Source organism: Monodelphis domestica, chromosome 3, assembly GCF_027887165.1.
Source record: "Monodelphis domestica isolate mMonDom1 chromosome 3, mMonDom1.pri, whole genome shotgun sequence".
NCBI classification, from domain to species: Eukaryota; Metazoa; Chordata; class Mammalia; order Didelphimorphia; family Didelphidae; genus Monodelphis; species Monodelphis domestica.
The window spans coordinates 3649162-3660697 of NC_077229.1; positions in this window are offsets into that span (position 1 = coordinate 3649162).

Sequence of the window (11536 nt, forward strand, 5' to 3'; positions counted from 1 at the left end):
CATTGCAGATGATATTAGCTGATGGTTTTAGATATATACTGTTTATTATTTTAAGGAACGATCCTTCTATTCCTATGCTTTCTAGAGTTTTTAATAGGAAGGATGTTGTATTTTATCAAAGGCTTTTTCTGCATCTATTGAGATAATCATGTGGTTCTTGTTGGTTTGCTTGTTGATGTGGTAAATTATGTGGATGGTTTTCCTAATATTGAACCAGCCCTGCATCCCTGGTATAAATCCTACTTGATCATGGTTGATGTATGTTTTCTTGATTTTATCTCCAAAGAACACATAAAGTCTTCCTATGAGATCATATCTTGCTATTTTAATGTGTACAATTATTATTATTTTCCCAAGGTGATATATCTGTATTTATTTATTTCTATAGATACTCATCACCTGGTTATGATGTTGCAGAGTTTGAGAGAAATGTGTCCTATATGTGTATGTTATTTTGTAGTGAATCCAAATCTTTAAAGTTGTCCCCTGCTACTGTCTTCTGTCTTCGTGTTGTTACTAGGTAGTGTTTGTTTGTAACTATAGTGAAAGTGTGTAGTATTAGAATGGTGCAAAAATCTTATAGTTCATGTCAATAATCAGTCTGTGTTCCTCTTTTTTTTTCTGCAATGTCTTTGTTACAGTTCAATTGTCCTTTTTGCTGTCATCTATGTTTCTTCTATGTTGTTTTCTCCTTTGTCTTGATCTTGATCTCCATCTCCATTTTCTTCTTCTTCTGATATCTTTTTGACTGCAGCCATTTTGTCTGAAGTAATCTCTTCTTCTGCTGCTGCTGCTTTTTTCACATGTGAGCAATGCAATCATGCTTCTTTAATACACGAATAGCTGACAGTGTTGTCAAAATAACAAGGAACGGTCCTACCCATAATGGTTGTGTCGCGGTAGTTCTCTTAAAGTTTTTAATGTAACCTGAATCCCCAGGTTTTATCAAATGTAGTGCATAATCTAATGGATCCCTTTGAGTTAAAATTCCCATTTCTTGTAATTCTCTAACCCCGTTTTGTAACTCTGTCATGTATTCAGCAAGTGCAAGATCCCCTCCAAGCATAGATATATAAGCTGTTTTAAAACTTTTTGCCTGCAATGGTGAATGTCCAATTAACATTTCATATGGTGAGATATGCACATCTCCTCATGGTCTAGTGCGCAGATAGAACAGCACTAGAGGCAAAATCTCTGACCACTTCAAATGAGTTTCCATGTATAATTTCCCAACCATAGTTTTGATTTCTCTGTATAGTCTCTCCACCTGCCCAGAACTTTGAGGGCAACATGGGACATGAAATTTTTGCATGATACCTAGATTCTCATAAACTTGTTTTAGAACCGAATCTGTAAAATGGCTCCCTTTGTCAGAATCTACTCTTAGTGGTACACCATATCTTGGAATGATCTTTTTCAACAAGATTTTGGCTAGAAAGTTACTAAATGGAAAAGCTTCTGACCATCTAGTTAGATGGTCCAGTATTACTAGACAAAATTTAAGTTGTCCTGATTTGGGCATGTTGATATAATCTATTTGCAAATGCTCAAATGGTGTGTGAGCTAGTGGATGACCACCAAAAGCCTTTTGCTTAAATATGTTTTCGTTAAATTGTGTACACACCGAGCAAGCTGAGCAGATCTTATTTGCCACAGTGCTAATTCCCAGAGCTAACCAAGTTTTTTTTAATAGTATAAAGTAATGCTTGTGCCCCAAAATTACCCTTTTTGTGTATTGCTTGTCAGATAAGAGTAAAATGCTTTTGGAAGAATTGGTTTTCCCACTGACGCTATCCAAATCCAATTTTCTTTTCTAGCTCCAAAATTTTGCTCCCACTTCTGAATCTCTTTGTCATTGTATGCTTTTTCTAAATCTGTGGTATCTGTAACAGAGAGATTCATAATGCAAGCTGGAGCATTTTGCGCAGCATATTGTGCAGCCATATCTGCCATATGATTTCCTCTGGCAACTAAGTCTCATCCTAAAGAATGCCCTTTGCAGTCAATCAACTGCCAGCTCTTTTGGTAGTTTGAGAGATGATAGTAATTCTTGAATTATTTCTGCATGAGCGATTCTTTTCCCATGAGATGTTAAAAATCCTCTCTGAAGCCAGAGAGAACCGACAGCATGGCAAATTCTAAGGGCATATTTGGAATCAGTAGAAATATTTGCACATTTGTCTCTTGCAAACTCTCATGCATGTTTTAAAGTGATTAATTCTGCTCCCTGAGCACGTAGGTTCCTGGGTAGTGAAGCAAACCAAAGAGTTTCAAATTCGTTTACTACCACAGCACCTGTAAATCTTTATTTCATTCTGCATATGATTATCCATCTGTGAATAAGATCAGATCAGGGTCGTCAAGAGGTGTGTCTGACTGATTTTCTCTAGGCCTTTCTATTAATTGCACTACAGTTTCACAATCGTGAAATGGTTACTGCTGTGATGGCAAATCAGGTAATAATGTAGCTGGATTTAAGGTGTTGCATCTCTTTAATGTTATAAGTTCATTCCCCAAAAGCTCTATGTTATATTTAGCCAGGTGCTGATCTGAAAATGCCTGTGTTCTGAACTTTTGGAGAAGTGCCTTGACTTCATGTGAACAAAAAACTGTCAGTGGACAGCCTAACACCAAATTTGCAGATTTGGTAACAAGCAATGCAGTTGCTGCCACCCCTCTTAAACATGGAGCTATTCCTGTGGCTATGGGTCCCTCCTTAGAGGAAACATATGAGCTGATTGGCTTTCCAATGCTTATTTCCATTTCTAATTTAGTTGGATTATCTGATTTAGTTCCAACCTCTAATTTAGGTGCTTTATGTTCTTTAGTTTCTGCCATTGTCCCTTTAGCCTTGAGTAATTCCTCATATCGAGTTTGCATTTTATCTAGTTTAGTCTCTAGAGAGTTCACTTTTAACATTAGATCACTTCTTGCAGTAGTTTGATTGATGCTTGCTTTTAAATGTTTAAACACAAAGAGTTCATTCTCTAGATTCAAGGAGTTAGCAAGCTTCTTTTCTGAAATTCTTCTCAAACAAACCTTTAAGTCTTGGACTTTTTAATAAAATTACAATACAATCCCCACTGAAGACGGTGTTCACCAACACTTGGATCAACTCAAAGTGTTTGAATTATGGGTGTGTGAGTCACTTATCAAAAAAACAAACAAACCCAAAAACATAAAAGAAAAATAAATAGAGGAAAAAATTAAACTTTGGAAAGAAATCAAAGTCAAAATCAGAATCAAAATATCAAAAACTATGTATATAAAATTTCTGAATTAACAAAGAATAAATTCATAACAGGCACTTGTAATTAGGGTCCAATTAAAGTAAATTTCTGTCCTATAAATCTGTAGGGGAAAAAAATTGCAGTAATATTGTATTGAACCCTTATAACTCAGGACTACAGGAAGTTGTATTTTAAGAGAGGGAAAAAAAGGACAAGATTTTTGTGTAAAAAGGGAAGTGCCATTCTCTGGTCTGATCATTTCATTATTTCTCAGGAATAGAGGAACCAGACTAGCCAATTGTTAGGTACTTTCAAAGAAAGTGTTTTACAAGGAGTGTGGTTCAAAGAGTCCTGTGTCGTAACATATGTCAAGTGCCTCAAACTCAAATCTCACATTAGGTTCAAGTCCTTTCATATTGGCATAGAAGTTCATCAGTCCCATATGGATTGGTTTCCTTTTGACCGGTGTACTCTTTTGGTACTTTTCAGGTTCAATCTGTATCGGGTAAGCAGGGTCTAACCTGGCCTAGGATTATTGGACTAAGTCGGGCAACAGTTCCTAGGATGGCAGGCAAATACGAATCACTAGGGCCAGCTGTCATCTGTGTGGATGGCAGTGTGATTGGTCAGCTGGGACCACCCACCCTCCCTCTTGGATAATGGTCCCACAGTGCCCCCTCTTGGATCTAAGCCCACCTAACATTAGCCACTGCATTTCCCATCCATGTGGTCTCCGGCCATCTTGCCCTTGGAATCCCTACATCCTCTCCTTTACACAGGAACTAAGAACAGCACACCCACACCTCCATTTAAAGACTCCATTGCACCCATGTCATCTAGACACTGAACAGAAATGTAGCCTCTTGGAGTTGGAGGATGTCTGGCTACTACCCTCACTGAAAGGGTCGGATAGTATTGTGGGAGAAACCCAACCACGTTTGAAGTAGGGTCTCAGCCCAAGAATGGGAGACTCAAATGTCCCTCTATCCAGAAGGTAGAAAAGAATTTTATTTGAAAGAGAAGAGCTTTTTAAGTTTGTATATTAATGGAATTGCTTTAGGGACTGGTAGAGTGGTGTGGGAGCTGATGGGATAGCAGAGGCACTGGGTGGATCAGGTTTTACATATTTATTGAGGCCTTAGATTACCAGATTCCCAAGAATCATGTCCCCCCTACCCTTTCCCCCTGCCATCCTTTGTTAGTATGGGAGAAGTCTCACTATCCTTCTGGAATGTCTTCATCCAAGTGGGGAACATCACTAAGGTAAAATCTGAATACTGCAAACGGTTATTATAGTAACTGAATAATTCTAAACTAAGATAAATAGTGGCACAAAGCAACCTGACAGTTTTGAACTAAAGTACAGAACAGTACAGTTCCAGTAACAATGCAGAATGGCTAACTGATTACAAATACAGATTTTGCAGTTTCTGTTTAACTAGTGCTAAGTGGTGAGAAACACAAGATTTCAGGGCATGAGGGTCCAATCTTATTCACTACCCACTGCCCACTACCCACCTCCATCAAGATGATCTGCTGAGCTTGTTTCCAGGCACTCTAAAGAGAGCACCTCCTCTCTCAATCTGAGTTCATCTAGAGATAGCCCAGAAAAATACTGTGAAGTCCTCTTGGGGGTCACTCCCCCCATTTTACCCCTAGTTTGGATGCCCAAGGGGGAACACAATTTCTCTTCATGCATATAGAACTAACCCTGCTCATCTGGAGGTTTCAAGTCCTGTTGTCCACAAAGCATCACTCACTGCTCCCCATTTTCAAGCAACCAGTTGACATCAATTTACTTTTACAAAGGTGATTGGCTGAATGCATAGCAAGCACAGTGGTATACATCATTCCCTTCAGACCAGTTGTTCAGTTTCCCTTTGTATAATTGAAAATATGTTGCCCTAAAAAAGAACTACATTTCCTGGGAGCCCACTGACTTCCAGTCGTTATGTACCTCCTGTAGACAGGGGATAAACATTCAGTGGGAGGTCCTGCTCGCGCTCTTTAGCATCTTGGCTTGATGGTGGTTAGTGGGATTTTCAACTGGCTGATCAGCCATGGGCACATGGTCTTTTTTATGTTAACTTTTATTCCTTCATTTCTAATGGGCAGTAATAAATCTCCTAAAATATAGTATTTTATTATTTGAAATTAATTTTAACTTTTACATTTCTGGCAACCAGAAGTTGGAGAAAAAAACTCTACATTTTTTAAGATAACCTAAGTAATTTTTTAAGTCATGTTTTTCCTGCCACAGCTTTTCACCATGCCCACCTCCTGTGAGAACACCAAAGTCTACTTTCACTTTGCCTTTTTTTTTTTGGCCACTTGCACCCACTACTGGCTACTACTACTTTAAGGAACCTAGCCAGGGACTCTGGCCAGAGAAGAGATAAGCCACTTTTCTCACCCATCTCCTTGAGCCCTGGTTCCACAGTTCCTCGCTATTGTCTCTGGCATTTCTGCTCCTGATCCTTCTAGCTCAAGCTGCTAAGTCCCAGTGTCCTTCTAACTCCTGCTGTTGTCGATCCATCCTCCTGAGTTGTCACAGTCATCTGCTCTTGATATTCTTGATCATAATCTCTCATTCTCTTCCTGATTTTGGCCCCCTACCCACCAACCTTGGTAGTTGGTCCACCCAGACTGCTGATACCTCCTGCTGTGTCTTTGGAACTCATAAACTTGGAGCTGTTCTCTGGGCAGCTAGTAAAAACTGGGGTGTATTTTCCTTGGGCAACAATAAGCCTCCAAACTCCATCTCCATGTGGCTGGGGAAACAAACTGGTCCCTAGCTTTTAACGTCAAGGGGAAGGGGAGAAGTTTTTACTCTTCCAAACAGGAAGTAAATTACAAGCAAGGCCAATTCTATGAAAGAGCAGTGCATTGCCCATCTCAAACAGCTTCTAGTTCTAGAATGTTTTTTTCTTCTATCACTGATCCTTTCAATTATCTTGCTTGAGACTCAGGGGAGGAATTCATCTCCCTACAACCCTTTGCCATTTGGGCCTGTCCAGTCTCTAAGATTCATCCAGTTTGGGATTCCTAAACACCATGTTCTCCCTCACTATGGGAAGTCATGAGGAGCTCTGACAAAAGGAATCTGAACAGGGGGTAGCTGGGTAGCTCAGTGAATTTAGAGCCAGGCTTAGAGATAGGAGGTCCTAGGTTCAAATATGGCCTCAGACACTTCCCAGCCCTGTGACCCTGGGCAAATCTCTGTTAAGATTAAAATTAGTTTCTCTGTTAAAAGTATTATATTTTTAGAGGTTTATTAAAGATTAAGAAATAAAGAAAATACAAATATAGAAAGCACGTGTCTAGGCCCAGAAAGCCCATTCACAACCACTCACTCTACATCTTACCTGCCTGGTGGAGAGCTGAGTGTGCTAAGAAGCAGAAGTAGGGAGAGAGAGCAAGTAGATGGAGAGCCCCCTTAAATAATAATTGGTGATCTCGCACTCAGGTGAGATTCTGGAGAATTCTGGCAAGTTCCAAGGACTTCTGGGGATTGAAGTCTGGGGTTCAAATCTCCATTTTTACATTCTGTTTGATCTTTTGGGAAAAGATTTTCCCCAAAAGGATCATGAAAACATAATCAACTTAAGGATTACAATAATTTGAGGATAAGAGGAACAAAGAACAAAAGCAAAAATTGCTAGATGCATTGACAAAAGCCAATTAGGGGGCAGTCACCTTTGGCATGAAAGTATACATATAAATGTTCAATCAACCACACCCAAAGTTCATTCTTGATCTTCTCGTGCAGTTTGTGGTCTGGAGGCATCTTCATGGTGTCTTCTCCAAACAGGTCAGTTTCTGGATTCAGAGAGGTATCATGTTTCTTTACCTAATATTTTTCTTAAAAGAAATTTAAACTTTGCAATGTAAAATAATAATATTTTTACATTTCCCCACGAAGAGGGTGATTGAAAAACACAGGATCACTTAGGGATGCATGGCTGAGTTATGAGGCATATGAATCAATTTGCAAGAGAAATTAAAAACACATCAGAAAAAAAAACAAAAAAAAAGAAAATTTCTGGATGAAAATATAGACTATCAAAGTCTTATGTGTTAAAATTCCAAGTAAAAGAAAAGTAAATCTATAACAGGTCTTTGAATCAGGGCCCAATTAAAATGATCTAAGCAATGATGCATTTACCCAGTCAGTAGCCAGAATTACAGAAATTTTGCCACATTATGAAAGACAGAAAAGGGACTAGATTATAGGAGCCAGGTTTGGGATACTCATCTGTAAGTATTTTCAGAGTGAGTGTAGATACAAGGAAGGCCTACGTCTTAACATATGTCAAGCATTTCAACCTTGAGTCTTCACACTAGGTTCAAGTCCTCTGTATTGGCTTAGAAGTGCATCAATCTATCCTGGATTGGTTTATCTTTGGCCCTGTGCAATGGCTCTTTTGTACATTTTGTCCTGGCATCAGAATCATTAAGCAAAGTCCCATAATTTTGTTTAAACAATTAGTGGCATCATTTTTATAGTCTCAAGCTGTTGGGGCATGCATTGACATTATAGCAAAAGTATTTTGAACTTGTATTACTGCTAAATAAAAAAGTTAAAGAAAATCTTAATACTGTTGACATGTGCTTCAAATATAAAAAGAGAAAAAATACTGAAATAGTATATTGCACATGCAAGAAATATATAAGAGTTTAAAAAATTCAAAAATGTAGCTTATAATCATTGACACAATGTGTCAGCTAAGAAAATATAGAATACAAGGCTTTCTCACCGAAAATGAGATCCATTTCCTCTTCATATGTGGCCATGATCCACTGTGAGTACAAGCAAATGAATTTCACAAGGTAACATTTTTTTTAATGAAGAATCTTATTAAAGATATGTAGGAATCAGTATCCCCAAAATTCTCAATACTCCAGTTAATTACAATAGCAAACAAACACTATCATTTTTTCACATAACTTGCTATATGGCATTTTAAAACCCTATGAACTGATGGATATTTGTCACAATTTTTAAAAACATAGCAAATCTTTGAATCTCGGTAAATACATTTTTCAACAAAGTAAGACTTATTTCTGGTTTTGAACATTATCAAGAATTCTAGATATCATTCTGGTGGAAGTAAAATGAGCTGAAATGTTATAAATGAGAGATGCTCCACTTTTCGGAGTCTTCCAGGGGTTCTATATGCCCCGGCATTAACTTCCCGGCTTCCGTTCACATTCTCATAATGTGGGAGTTGGGAGTATAATTGTATTTCACTTCAGCTACTAAAATGGGTCTTACTTCGTTTTAAGGGTAGGCAAAATGTCCAGAGATTGTTGAGAAAAATTCTAAAAATCGTGTCTAAAGATTAAAACCCTTAAAATCAACTTGAGATAGTTAGCTCATTAAATTTTCCAAAGGTTGTTATAGCAAATTTTCTGATAGAGTCTATCTATCCTCTGAAATTTACAAAGTCAAAAATAGAAAAGCTGTTTTTATATGGGCCTACTCAATATTTGTTCAGTATGGTTATAGGGAAAAAGCTAACAGTAGTTAAAACCCAGTACATTAAAATGATTCAGTATAACAGAATAGTATTGAATGCAGTAATATATGAACTTAAATCACAAAGTTAAATCTTAAACAAACCAATCAGTAAAACACAATAGAATACAGATTTTTATAAAACATTGGAGTCTGAAAAACCTTAAAAATATAACCTCCAGTTTCTTTAAAGTTCCTTGGTTTTTTTTTTTTATCCATTTAGATGCCTATTGTCAGAAGGCAGAAGATTGGTAATGGTTAGGCAATTGGGGTTAAATGACCTGCCCGTGGCCACACTGCCAGGAAGTGTCTGAGGCCAGATTTCAACCAAGGATCCCAGTCTCTATGCCTGGCTCTCAATTCACTCAGCAGACTCCCCATAGTGAGGAATCTCAAATTTGGCTAAAGAGTCTCAGGGAGCTGAATTATTCCCCTGGCACTAAGGTGAAATAAATAAAAGTGTCAGTACGGTCAAAAGATATCCTTTTAAAGTAGCCATTCTTTAAAATCCTGTTTGGAAAAGTCTCTTCCTTCTTTCTTCCTCCCCCAGTGATATCCCCTGCCCCCAGTCCATGTGGAGGCTGATTGAATCCTAAAGAAAAAACACCAGCTGATGGAAGTGAGTCTTGGGCCTGGGGTGATGAACGATCTGCTCTGAGGCTCTGAGGCTAGAGTTAGCTGGGGCTGGGCAGGTGGGTTGCAATGTGATCGAGAGCACAGGTCCGGATTGCTGGCCGGGCAGGATGGGCTGGCATCAGGTGAGCGGGAGGAGGAGTGATATGAATCCAACAGGTCTGGATCATGAGGCTTTTCTGAAAATCCTTGGAAGAACATGGCTTAAAAACAAAACAAACTAGGTACTAGCTATGAAAAGGTGAACTTAGTTACAGTAGAGAAAAGATCAGAAGATTGAAGGTATTTTGTCACAACGTGGTTCGTCACAACCAACGTGGTTTGCCAACTGTTGAGATTAAAATTAGTTTCTCTGCTAAAGGTATTATTTTTTTAGAGGTTTATTAAAAATTAAGAAATAAAATACAAATATAGAAAGCATGTGTCTAGGCCCAGAGATCCCATTCACAACCACTCACTCTACATCTTGCCTACTTGGTAGAGAGCCGCATGTGTTAAGAAGCAGAAGTACGGAGAGAGAGCAAGTTGGCAGAGAGCCCCCTTAAATAATTGGTGATTTCACACTCTGGTGAGATTCTGGGGAACTCTAGGAAGTACCAAGCACATCTGGGGATTGAAGTCTGGGGTTCAAATCTCCATTTTTTACATCACTTAACCCCTAATGCCTACCCTTTACCACTCTTCTGCCTTGGAACCAATACATAGTATTGATTTGAAGATGGAAGGTAAGGGTTTTTAAAAAAAGGGAATCTGAACAGATATAAAGAGACTGGAGGTGAAAAATTTTAAGCCTTTTTAGACTCTATTGGTTTATGAAAGTCTCTGTATTTTATTGTCTGCTTTAAGATTTAATTTTGTTGTTTCAAATTCATACATTAATCTGGTCAATACCATTCCATTACACTGACTCATTTTAATCTACTGTGTTTTAACTACTGTTGTATTCTGTTACTTTTCCCCTATAATGATACTGAACAAATATTATTGAATAAACCCATGGGGAAAAAAACAGCTTTTTATTAATTGTCACATAGATGATGGATGGACTTCATCAAAAGTGGTCACAATTATACAACACCCTTTGGAAAATTTAATGAGCTAAATATGTCAAATTGATTTTAGGGGGTCTTCAAGCATGAATTTAAGATTTTTTCTTTCAACAACTATGAAAATTTTGCCCGCCTGTGGAGTTATTTGTAATAAGAGGTAAAGGGTCCATTTTAGTAGCTGAAATGAAGTACAATTATAATCCCGACCTCCCACATTTGTAAAAATGTGAATGGATGGGTTATGATGAACTCATACCAAAGGAGCTGAGAAGTTGATTCCAGGGCATCTTACTCCTAGATGGCTCCCAAGAGAGAGTAGCTCTCATTTGTAACTTTTCAGCTTACTATACACTTCCACCAGAATGATCAAGATTCTTGGTCACATCTCCTCCAAGTCTCCACTCCACTTCCAGAGGAAGCGGTGAATATGGTCACAGTGGTGAGGCAAGGGTTTTGAAATGGCTAATCAGCCATTCGCACATGGTCTTTATTTTGTATACTCTTTATTCCTTGATTTCTAATTATCACTAATAAATTCTTAAAATATATTTTTACTATTAAGATTTAATTTTAATTTTTACACAACTTAGTCACATGGTCCTACTGTTGGATAATAAACTTTGTAAAAATATAATTCAGGCATTGGATATTAATCTAAATCTTACATTTACAGTGACCATAGAAATACGGTTCGGAATTCTTAATTCTAACTAGATTAGTTTGAAAAGAAAGCAAGTTTCTTCTGCCATGGCCTTGTGCCAGTTTTCTGGGCTTTGCTGCTGCTGCCTTCTCCCTCCCTCCCTCACTGCTTGGGTGTTCCTCCTCCTGCTGCTGTACTTACTGCTGCTGTTCCTATTGCTGCTACTATAAGCTGGGTGTCCTTGGAGCTGGTCTCTTGAGACTGGGAAAGTAGAAATCCCTTTCCTTTATATTGTCAGTGGCTGAATAGCCATTATTCACTGTGACCCCTTAAGCCAGATATGTATGTGTTTTAGCGACAGTTATACTCTAACCCTCCTGGCTTCTTTCACCTGGGTGGAAGTAACACAGAACTCTAACAAGATTCTATCTCCAGATTAAAATTCCAGAAAACTGAAAGAAGAGTT